Source organism: Ascaphus truei, chromosome 18 (genome assembly GCF_040206685.1).
Source record: "Ascaphus truei isolate aAscTru1 chromosome 18, aAscTru1.hap1, whole genome shotgun sequence".
Taxonomy (NCBI): Eukaryota; Metazoa; Chordata; class Amphibia; order Anura; family Ascaphidae; genus Ascaphus; species Ascaphus truei.
In genome coordinates, this window is record NC_134500.1 from 9,637,825 (window position 1) to 9,649,883 (window position 12,059).

The following is a 12,059-nucleotide window of genomic DNA, read 5'->3' on the forward strand; positions in this document are numbered from 1 at the left end:
TGAAGGTTTCTGTGCTGTATTTCTCCCAATGGGCTGCTTAAAAAAAAAAGACAATCTTTATTTAGCCAACAGCAGAACAAAGAACTGCGAACAATGCAATGTACAAAGCTTCTCCTCGTTTAATCTCTTTCTTATCGGCCTACACAAACTCGCATGATTTGGAAGTGAATCAATGTTTAAGGGTCATTCACAGTCACAGCTGTATTGTTCATGTTAAATACGTTCCCTTCACTGGGTGAATGAGATTAAAATGCACAGTGTCTGAGTTAGAGTAAAAAAGTCAGTACCTTTTGAAAAAAATTGACAGTATTTAACTTAGTTTTTGTGTAGAATAAAAGGTAGCTTATATTTCTTGCAGTAAATGCATTTCCTTAAAGTAACGTTAAAAAGTGCACTAGTGTAGGACAGAGTGTGGCTTTAATTCAATGTTTTTCTATGTTAAAGATGGTGCTGTTTCTTGCATCTGTGTTCCACTTTTGCAGCATGAAGAACGGAGGCTTTTCTGTAAGAATTAAAATGTTCTCCCTTTTACGCCAAGAGTGCTCAACTCCAGTCCTCAAGACCCAACAACATGTCAGGTTTTAAGGATATCTCAGCTTCAGCAAAGGTAGCTTAATCAAGCCACATGTGCTGAAGCAGGGACTGATTGAGCCACCTGGGCTGAAGCTGGGCCTGATTGAGCCATCCATCTGGGCTGAAGCAGGGATATCCTTAAAACTGGACATGTTGGAGCGTCTCGAGGACTGTTGTTGAGCACCCCTGCTTTACTTGGTTCAAGATTTGTTGCATACCGTAGGATGTTAGCATCACCTGCCGTGTTCTCCCACTAGAGGGAGCTGTGTACCAAGATGCCAACCGTGTTCTCCCACTAGAGGGAGCTGTGTACCAAGATGCCAACCGTAGACGCAGCAGGCTCTGTCGTTATAAAACTGGTAGGCAGGGACACACAGCAGTAAAGAACATGTACATCAGCTTCCGTCATTTTGAGATTCAGAATCATACACTTGCAATGGTTTTCCATTCTGCATTAGCAGCATACTGTCTGTGTGTGGGCATCATCGTCAGCCCTGGTCTCTCCACTGCTGGATGAAGTCTCCCCAATGATCTTCCAGGTACTGCGGTTACAGCCTCTTCTCCACGTTGCTCCAACACATTTTCTGATTTCATCCTCCCATCTTACTTTTGGTCGTTGTGTTTCTCGTTTAATCTCTTTTGGAATTCAGTAGAGTGCCATTGTTGTCCAACAATGGCAATTTCTTCTTGCGATATGTCCGGCCCACTGTTATTTTAATCTCTTCACCCTTGTGATGATGTCACAGACTTTTGTTTGGTTTTAAACCCATTCGTTCTCTGAAGTTTCTGAATTATCTTTGCATTCAGGGTCCAAGTTTAACATCCATACGTGAGCGTGGGCAGCATACGCGGGTCAAACTCTTTCCTTTTGAGGCCCAGTAGAAGGTTCCCTTGAAAGATTGTCTTGTTTCTTCCCAATGCCTCCATCCCATCTTCTTTCTCCTACTGATTTCATTCAATAGGTTCCCACCCGGTGTTACTTGGCGGCCAGATAGACATAGTCTTCAACCTCTTCTAGCTCTATTCCATTTATTTCGATCTTTGCAGACTTGACACATTTGTTGAACATGATTTTGATCTTGGTGATTCATACAGATGGCCCACTTTCTAACTTGCTTCGGCGAGTTCTTCAATTTGTTGCTGGAGGTATTCTGGACTTGAGGCAAAAACAATGTCATCTGCAAATCGTAGGTGACTTAAGTATTCACTGTTTATTTTGAATCCTTTTTCTTCCCAATTTAATGTTTTGAACAATTCTTCCAGTGTTGCTGTTAAAAGCTTTGGTGACACGGTGTCTCCCTGCCGCACTCCCTTGCTGATCTTGGTGACACGGTGTCTCCCTGCCGCACTCCCTTGCTGATCCTGGTGACACGGGGTCTCCCTGCCGCACTCCCTTGCTGATCCTGGTGACACGGGGTCTCCCTGCCGCACTCCCTTGCTGATCCTGGTGACACGGGGTCTCCCTGCCGCACTCCCCTGCTGATCCTGGTGACACGGTGTCTCCCTGTCGCACTCCCTTGCTGATCCTGGTGACAGTGTCTCCCTGCCGCACTCCCTTGCTGATCCTGGTGACACGGTGTCTCCCTGCCGCACTCCTTTGCTGATCCTGGTGACACGGGGTCTCCCTGCCGCACTCCCTTGCTGATCCTGGTGACACGGTGTCTCCCTGTCGCACTCCCTTGCTGATCCTGGTGACACGGTGTCTCCCTGCCGCACTCCCTTGCTGATCCTGGTGACACGGTGTCTCCCTGCCGCACTCCCTTGCTGATCCTGGTGTCTCCTGTCCGCACTCCCTCGCTGTTCCTTATCTTGCTTATATCTTCATGTAATCTAATGGTTAATGTGGCATTCTCGTAAATATTCTTTATAATATCAATGTACGCTTCTTCAACACAGTCTTAATTCACCTAGAACCGCTAAGGTGCAGACAGAATCAAATTATTTTTTGTAATATACGAATCCCAAGATGACCGGTAGATCATATTTATTACTTAGGGAAATCACTTCTTGTACCACTTGGATGTGGTCCATTGTGTTTTATTCACTGCAAAATCCTGCGTATTCTCCAGGCCGGGCAAAGTCCAGGGTCTGTTGCAGCCAATTAGTATCTTCGTAAAAAACTTGTCACTGGAAGTAGACTGATTGGTCAATCACATGGCCTTGATCTAATTGTTAGCCGCTATATATCCTGTATTTCAAGGCCATACTCACCGAAGAAGTTGATGATTACAAAAATAAAAAAAACCTCAAATCAACAACTGAGAACATATAGTAAATAAAGACCAGGTCCTCAAGATTTTCACTGCACTTCTGAAGACCTGTGTAATGGAAAATGAAATCCAGACATTCCATATGAGTGTAAAATGTACCAGTGCGGAGGTCAGCATGTTGCCTGCTGAATTGTAACGGCGTTCCTCACTATATAACCGTTTCTGTAAAAGTGGTAACGCTATCTGACGATCTTCGAAACCCATGTACAGCAAGTCCGCGTTTCCTCACGCAGTAATCGGTCTGTGCTCTGTATTACGCGGCCTGTTTTCTCATCAAATTGTCCTCAGGGGATCAATTGTTGGTTTATAGGAGGTCTCTACCCCTCCGGGCCTCTTCCTGTTCTGATTTATGTTATGGACTCCATGCACCGACTGTTGCACAGCAATTAATCCTTTAATATTGGAGACAAGCGGGGTAATGTTCTTTCCATTTAGTAGCAACACCTTGCAAGCCTCATTGAAAACAAGGGAGTCCCAAAATCCTCATTGGGCATTTCACAAATCTGTCTGGTCCTAGCCTGACTCCCACTTCTCATGCATTTATCTCACCCACGATCTGCACGGGTGAACTTTTTTTTTTTATTGTTCATTATTTCTTTTATGCTAAAGTACAGGTAGTTCTCGCTATCCGACGTTTCACTTTACAACGAATGGCATATCCAACGCTTTACAATGCAACCCTATGGGCCGTTTTTCGACGCCGGAATGCGTTATCCGACACTCACCGCCACTGATTAACATGGGACTCACTTTATAACGGTGTCACTATCCAACGCTACTTCCAGAACGGATTCCGTTGGATAACCGAGGACCGCCTGTACCCGGCTTCGCAGGGATTGCAGTAATCCCAATTTTAACCACTGATTTGCAATTTTAGCTACTCACAGGTTTCATGGTGTTGGAGCTATGGTTCTAACAGCATTAGGCTGCGCTTATAGTGCCGGCGACAGCGACGCGACGGCAAAACAAATGCATTGCCGCAGTCGCGTGTGCTTATAGTAAGCACGACGCAACGGAGCGACGGTTTGGTCGCGACCGCTGGAAGTCATCTCTATTTGATTTTTCCAGCAACCGCAGCCTGACCGTCGTGTCGCCGTCGCTATAAGCGCAGCCTTAGTTTGACTTTGAAAGTGCTGCCCTCCAGAGTTTGTCAGTAAGAAGTGCAATTGCCACGACTTGCTTGTCAAAGAAATGTTAGTAACTCTCAACAACAACGTCATTTTTCTTAACATCCCGGGCAACGCCGGATATTTCAGCTAATAAGTCATAAAATCGCGGTCGCGTCTTTAGTGCGTCTCTCCTCAACGATAAGCTACCGGCTGAGAGACGCCGCCAGATGACGTCAGTCGTAAGCGTGGACGAACCCGGAAGCGACTAGGAGATTACCCCTTCTGAACCACCGGCTGGAGTACCTTCAGCACACGGGAAGGTTCCCCAAAGTGGAGCTGCATACACCGCTCCTGGATACCAGCAGATAAAGGGAGGACGTCCAAGATACTTCTGTCCGTGTCCTGCTGTTCCCGCCGAGTGGTAACATGTCCCTAACATGTCATGCTGTTAACCTTTTTTATTGATGTACGTGCAATACTCACCCCCACCTTATAAATAGTTTTTTAAATTTGCTACACTATGGTTTTTTTGCGCTGTCATTTCTTTGTTTCTATGTAGCCTGGTGTTTGAGCCATCCTATTGACCAGCAGCACAAAACCCTTATCAGGTTGTATTTTATACCTTTTCTAAATCACTATCACCCCTCACTGATCTCTTATGAGCGCTGGTTTTTTTGTTTCACCATAAAATAAATGTGTTTAAATGTAATTATTATGATTTTTTTTAAATCACCTCAGGTGCACACTCCTATGATCTCCTTAGTAGGCATGCATAGTTTCAGGTCTCCGGGTTCCACAGCCTTTGAGCTATGGATCTGACAGACAGAAAAGCTCTTTAATTATTATAGTTCAGTGATCTCTGATTTCTTCCTAACTGACTCCCATATCATAACCCTGCTCACTTAATGTAACCATGTCATCATAACGCTGTGCCCAGGACATACGTGAAAACGAGCGGTAACTCTCAATGTATTACTTCCTAGTAGCACATTTTATAAATAATATCAGGAGGTCCCCTGGATCAGATGCTTGAGAAAAAGAATAAGGGCTGAGAGGGTTTGGGCTTTTTAACAAACATGCTACAAATCCGCTGTTACAGCTCCCAGTGTAGGTGTTTTGGTAGAAAATGTTGCTTTTGTGATTAGTGAAAAAAATGACATTTTGTGGCATTGCTAAATCAGCAACTTCTTCCTTGGGCACCGTGACTGGATCACACGGACACGGCTCCCCCTTCCCCAGTAACTGTGCAGTGACACCCCATATCCCCGCTGTACAGGAAAAGGATTCAGACCTCTCCCAGACAGATATCATAGAGCAGAGGCAGACACTGTAATGACAACCTCCGCGCACAGGCCGCGTCTCGGATTATTAAAGTGTCAGGCTTTGAAGCACAGGAAGGAAATTTAAATGTCACCATGCTGACAGGACCTGTTCCCACTTGGAGATGTCTGCATTTAACTCGGGGGATGCAGAGATTTGCTGATGCAAATTAGACAGGAACTACTGTACGAACGAGGCAACAAGTGGCAAAGGAGAAAAATAAAGCAAAACAATAGTGTGTGCGTAATGTTCAGGCCGGAAAAATCCCCTTGTTCTGGATGAGTGGAAATTACAGTGGAAAGACAGTGAGGAATTTGATTGAGCCGTTGCAGATGTGTCTGGCTGTGCGCTTTACGACGTGAAACAGCCTTTAGGGGCGCAACCCGACCTGTTGCAAGGCATTGTGGGGTGCTTAATTTGATGCTCTGGCAGTGAGTGACAGGCACGCTGCCTGCTCTCATCCTGTAGTTTGGCGCCATTAAAGTACACAGGCGGACAAGCATGAGTCTCCGCTCAGCTAGAGGTAAGGGTCTGGGTGGGTAATGTGAAATGGGAGAGGAGAAATCAGTGTTGGTAATATGAAAGGGGGGGGGGGGGGGAGATCCGTGTGGTCATTATGATGGTTTCATAACTTTTAGTAAGTTTATTTTTCTAACTTCCTTTTCTACCGTTCTGCAATTTCTTTTTTCGACTGTACTCAAGAGTCTAGCGAAAAGAGTAGCATTCCAAAACAGTGCTCATGTGGTTAGTATTTATTCATCCAACGTTTTCGGTCCAACACAGCAGACCTTGCTCTAGTTTTTTTCAGAAGTCAGATATACTTTTGAGTTATATATAGTATTTGCATGTTAAGGAAACAAATAATGAGCTGAAGGACAGGCCAGGTGCAATGGAGAAAGCGCTCCTCAGGGCAGCTTCGTTAAGGTGTGTTTAAAGAAGTGCAGCTGATAGGAGCGGAACAGGGACGGCAGAGATTTCAAGCAGACAGGAAGAAGCTTTTGGAGGATGGAAAGAGACGTTTGAATAACCAGTTTATGAACCTGGCTACAAATGATCTGGCAAAAGCTACAGAAGTTTTTGATACATTCATTTGTGCAAAGGAGAATGTAGTCTGAAATATCCACCAGTGACGCAACTACTCGTCTCCCTCCTGCCTTTTGCCTCTAAACTCCTTGAACGCGTTGTATTCTCTCGCTTGCTCCATTTTCTCAACACCCTAGACCCTTTACAATCAGGCTTCCGCACTGCTCACTCAACTGAAACAGCCCACACTAAAATAACTAACGACCTCCATGCTGCCAAAGACGGAGGTCATTACACTCTGCTCATATTACTCGACGTCTCTGCAGCAGTTGATACTGTAGACCACCCTCTTCTTCCCATTCTCCATACTCTTGGTATGGAGTAACAAAGCTCTATCCTGGATCTCGTCTTACCTCTCCCATCGTACTTTCAGTGTCTCTTCTGCTAACACCACCTCCTCCTCTATAGATCTCTCTGTGGGGATACCCAAGGGCTCTGTCCTGGGACCTCTTCTCTCTTTACACAGTCTCTCTAGGTGACCTAATCACATCTCTTGGGTTCAAATATCACCTCTATGATGATGACACACAAATTTACTTTTTAACCCCTGACCTTACACCTGCTGTACAGACTAAAGTTTCTGAATGTCTCTCTGCTATATCATCCTGGATGGCCCTCCGCCGACTTAAACTTAACATGGCAAAAACAGAGCTCCTCATATTTCCTCACAAACCTGGCCCTTCTGCCTTCTTCCACATTACTGATTGAAGTAATATAATTCACCCAGTAGCACAAGCACGCTGCCTAGGGGTCACACTCAACTCCTCTCTCACATTTAAAAGGTAACTAAAACCTGTCGTTTTTTTACTCCGCAATATTACAAATATACGCCCTTTCCTCTGTTGCTCAACAGCAAAATCTCTGACACAGGCCCTCATTCTCTCCCGTCTCGATTACTGCAACCTCCTGCTGTCCGGCCTTCCTGCCTCCCCTACAATCTATCCTAAACGCTGCTGCCAGAATCTACTCTTTCCTAAATCTGTCTCAGTCCCCTTCTGAAATCACTCTCCTGACTTCCTATCAAATCCCGCATCTCGCACTCAATTCTCCTCCTCACTTTTAAAGCTTTACACTCTTCTGCCCCTCCTTACATCTCAGCCCTAATTTCTCGCTTTGCACCATCCCGGCTCCTGCGTTCTGTTCAAGGATGTCTTCTCTCTACCCCCTTTGTATCTAAAGCCCTCTCCTGCCTTAAACCTTTCTCACTGAGTGCCCCGCACCTCTGGTATTCCCTTCCCTTCAATATCCGACTAGCACCCTCTCTATCCACCTTTAAGACCCACCTTAAAACATACCTGCATAATAAAGCATATGAGTAGCACCATGACTGATACTTTACCATGGCTTTACACCTCATACATAAAGCTTGGCCCCCTGCAGACACACTCTCCGACTGTCGCTGTACATTCTTCCTACCTACCAATTAGATTGTAAGGGGCTCCTTTTCTTGTTACTTTTATGTCTGCAGCGCTTATTCCCATTGTGTTATTTGTATGATTTCCTCCCAAACCTGGCCCTTCTGCCTTCTTCCACATTACTGATTGAAGTAATATAATTCACCCAGTAGCACAAGCACGCTGCCTAGGGGTCACACTCAACTCCTCTCTCACATTCAAAAGGTAACTAAAACCTGTCGTTTTTTTACTCCGCAATATTACAAATATACGCCCTTTCCTCTGTTGCTCAACAGCAAAATCTCTGACACAGGCCCTCATTCTCTCCCGTCTCGATTACTGCAACCTCCTGCTGTACGGCCTTCCTGCCTCCCCTACAATCTATCCTAAACGCTGCTGCCAGAATCTACTCTTTCCTAAATCTGTCTCAGTCCCCTTCTGAAATCACTCTCCTGACTTCCTATCAAATCCCGCATCTCGCACTCAATTCTCCTCCTCACTTTTAAAGCTTTACACTCTTCTGCCCCTCCTTACATCTCAGCCCTAATTTCTCGCTTTGCACCATCCCGGCTCCTGCGTTCTGTTCAAGGATGTCTTCTCTCTACCCCCTTTGTATCTAAAGCCCTCTCCTGCCTTAAACCTTTCTCACTGAGTGCCCCGCACCTCTGGTATTCCCTTCCCTTCAATATCCGACTAGCACCCTCTCTATCCACCTTTAAGACCCACCTTAAAACATACCTGCATAATAAAGCATATGAGTAGCACCATGACTGATACTTTACCATGGCTTTACACCTCATACATAAAGCTTGGCCCCCTGCAGACACACTCTCCGACTGTCGCTGTACATTCTTCCTACCTACCAATTAGATTGTAAGGGGCTCCTTTTCTTGTTACTTTTATGTCTGCAGCGCTTATTCCCATTGTGTTATTTGTATGATTATCCCGTGTACTACTGCTGTGAAGCACTATGTACATTAATGGCGCTATATAAATAAAGACATACATACATACACATCTGTGCAGCTGGTTTGGCTGCACCAGGGCCCATCGTCTTTAGGCTTGATCCCCACTGGCTGCTGCAGCGCTGTCGCCATGGTGGGCGCTGCGGGGACAAGAGCCGCCTCTCAATGGGGCCGGGCCCGCTGCTAGGGGAGGCCGTCGCACTGCGCGGCGAGTTTTTCTTCCAGACACGAAAATTGAGATGGACACGGGCGACAGAGCGCTAGGCCACGCCAGCCGGTGGTTCAACCAATGAGGGCGGAGCTGCCGGGTGACATCATGACCGCGCCCCCGTCTTTCCCCTTGCAGCTCACTGCAGACCGGGGAATTCGGCTGCATGCGCCGCCAGCTTCGCAGGCACGCGTGCAGCGAGGCCGTAGCCTAAGTGGCCGATCCTCCACGCACTGGAACACCATTCTGATGCTTATTTTAGCAGCTGGAACAGTATTCCGGCATTTCTATAGGCCCCCCTCTGCACACCCCCTCCCTGGGTCCTACATGTGGAGGGATCCTACTCAGGTGGTCCCAACAGGGAGGTTAGGTCCTATTGGAAGTCGAGCCCAACTTCCGCAATCACCACCTGGGTGAGATCCCTGTCACTGTCGCGTAAGGACTTGTGTCACAGGTAGCGCCAACTCCTACCGCACATCTCACTGGTGAAGCATTGAATGTTCTTACGAGGGCTGATTCAGAGACCCCCTTAAAGTTAGGTAACATCTAATGCACCTACAGAACATATGCATGTTCTCCCTGATTTCCTTTTTGGGGATGATATTGGTGGGGGGTGGGGGGAGGGTGTGAGGGGGTGCTGGGGTGTGGGTTGGACCTGGGTCCATCTGTGAAGGACCCCATGTGCAAGGCAGGGTCTGGGTACAAGAACTCAGCAACCACTGCCGTCTCCAGGCACTGCCATCTACTGCACTTACCCACCATCAAGGCCAGGCACTGCCATCTACTGCACTTACCCACCAACAAGGCCAGGCACTGCCATCTACTGCACTTACCCACCAGCAAGGCCAGGCACTGCCATGTACTGCACTTACCCACTATCAAGGCCAGGCACTGCCATCTACTGCACATACCCAGACACTGTCATCTACTGCACCTACTCACCATCAAGGCCAGGCACTGCCATCTACTGCACTTACTCCCCTGCTGTCTGTAAATTTCCCAACATAGCGCTTAGATTGTAAGCTCTCCGCGGCAAGGATTCCCTTTTTATTGTCCATGTGGGCACTATAGAAATACATTTTTATGTATAAAGATACATATCCTGTAACCACCAGACACTTATAGTGCCGACTACGACAACGCGGTGGCAAAACAGATGGATTGCCGCTGTCGCGTGCGCTTATAGTAAGTGCGGAGCGACGTGGCGGTGCGAAATTTGGAAGCTGGTGAAATTTGATTTTTCAGAGGCTGTCGCCACATGTGACGGCCTCTGAACCAATCAATGGCCAGGTCGCTTGCAACGTCACTGCAAAGCGAAATACAACTTTCGCGGGTGGCGACGGCGACGTCATCCGTCGCGTGCACTATAAGCGCAGCCTAATTAATATGGGATATTCCGCAGTTAGGCTGCGCTTATACTGCCGGCGATGCAACGTTTTTTCAGAGGCTGTCGCCACATGTGACAGCTTCTGAACCAATCAAAGACCTGGTCACCGGAAAGCGAATTATGATTTTCGCTAGCAGCGACGGGTGATGTCATCCGTCGCGCGCACTATAAGCGCGGCCTTATCTGCACTCATCAGGCTGCGCTTATAGTGACGGCGACAGCGCCGCCGCTTCAAAACAAATGTATTTAAGCCGTCGCGATCGCTAGAAGTCACTTCAATTTGATTTGTCCTGCAACTGTTGCATGACGTCAGCCAGGGCGCTACACCTACTGCTAGCGTTCGCGCCCCCGCCGCTCGCTCTTGCAGCCCAGCGATCTGTGCTCAAACTGCAGGAGGCAGATCGTGGCGTTTGGGGGCGTGGCAGGGACGTGTAACGAACGCGTCACGGAGCTGGTTCGCCTTTATTGGCTGAACCAGCACGCGTCACGCGACTGTAGCCCCAAATTTCAATTTGGGTTGTGCCGGCAAAATGTCGCAGCGACAACGCTGCACTTTGCCGCCGTTTTCAGTTTGAAAACTCCCACCGCACAACCCAAATTTGCGACGGACGTGCGCGCGCTGTCGCATCGCCTTCTGTCTGAGCTCAGCCTAAGCGCAGCCTGAAGGCAGGAGAACACCACTGAAACCGAAGCTTCCCGCTCTTTTTCTGCTCTCTCATTGGCTGTGGCACGAACCACCTGATTTCCTGCGTTATGTGACGTTGTCATTCTGGAGATGAGGCGTGACACGCATACAGATACCTGCCTTTTCCTGCCACTCGTGAAAGGAGGCGTTACCGCCGTCTTCTGATTGGTTCAACTGAGTCACGGAGGGACTTCAGCTACGTCGCTCATTGGCTGATGACCGTGCGCATGCTAATTGTTCATTGGTTGTACTTGCCGCTGTGGCATCCACTCTGCACGCGGATTGGTGGGTTTCCCCCTCTCCGGAGGCTCGCTGAGATCTCAGGCCCGAGGAAACCGGAGCCGACGCAGAGACCCGGGCAGTACCGGAGGTGAGGCAGAGCAGGGAGGTGTGTGGGCAGCTCCGTGCAACCAGCAAGGGGCATAGCTCGGTGCCCTGGTTATAGGGGGGCTGGCACTGAGTGCACTGGTTATAGGGGGGCTGGCACTAGGTACACTGGTTATAGGGGGGCTGGCACTGGGTGCACTGGTTATAGGGGTGTTGGCACGATGCAATAGTTATAGGGGGTTGGCACTGGGTGCACTGGTTATAGGGGGGTTGGCACGGTGCAATAGTTATAGGGGGGTTGGCACGGTGCACTGGTTATAGGGGGGTTGGCACGGTGCAATAGTTATAGGGGGGTTGGCACTGGGTGCACTGGTTATAGGGGGGTTGGCACTGGCTGCACTGGTTATAGGGGGGTTGGCACGGTGCACTGGTTATAGGGGGCTGGCACTGGGTGCACTGGTTATAGGGGGGCTGGCACTGGTTATAGGGAGTCTGGCACTGGGTGCACTGGTTTTAGGGAGTCTGGCACAGAATGCACTGTTATAGGGGGCTGGCACTGGGTGAACTGGTTTTAGGGGGGCTGGCACTGGTTATAGGGAGTCTGGCACAGAATGCACTGTTATAGGGGGCTGGCACTGGGTGAACTGGTTTTAGGGGGGCTGGCACTGGTTATAGGGAGTCTGGCACTGGGTGCACTGGTTTTAGGGGGGCTGGCACTGGTTATAGGGAGTCTGGCAC

At 48.3% G+C, this 12,059-nt stretch overlaps 1 protein-coding gene across 3 annotated transcripts in view; it reads left to right on the top strand.

The window, feature by feature from the left end:
- Positions 1 to 11,253: 11,253 nt before the first annotated feature.
- Positions 11,254 to 12,059, top strand: part of GLCE (glucuronic acid epimerase) — a 42,219-nt gene continuing 41,413 nt past the window's right edge. For 2 of the 3 annotated variants that reach the window (XR_012788876.1, XM_075575420.1), the window contains exon 1: positions 11,254 to 11,364. The gene's annotated coding sequence lies outside the window, so the exon portion shown is untranslated. The remainder of the gene's footprint in view (positions 11,365 to 12,059) is intronic. The other variant, XM_075575423.1, reaches the window with a different exon arrangement.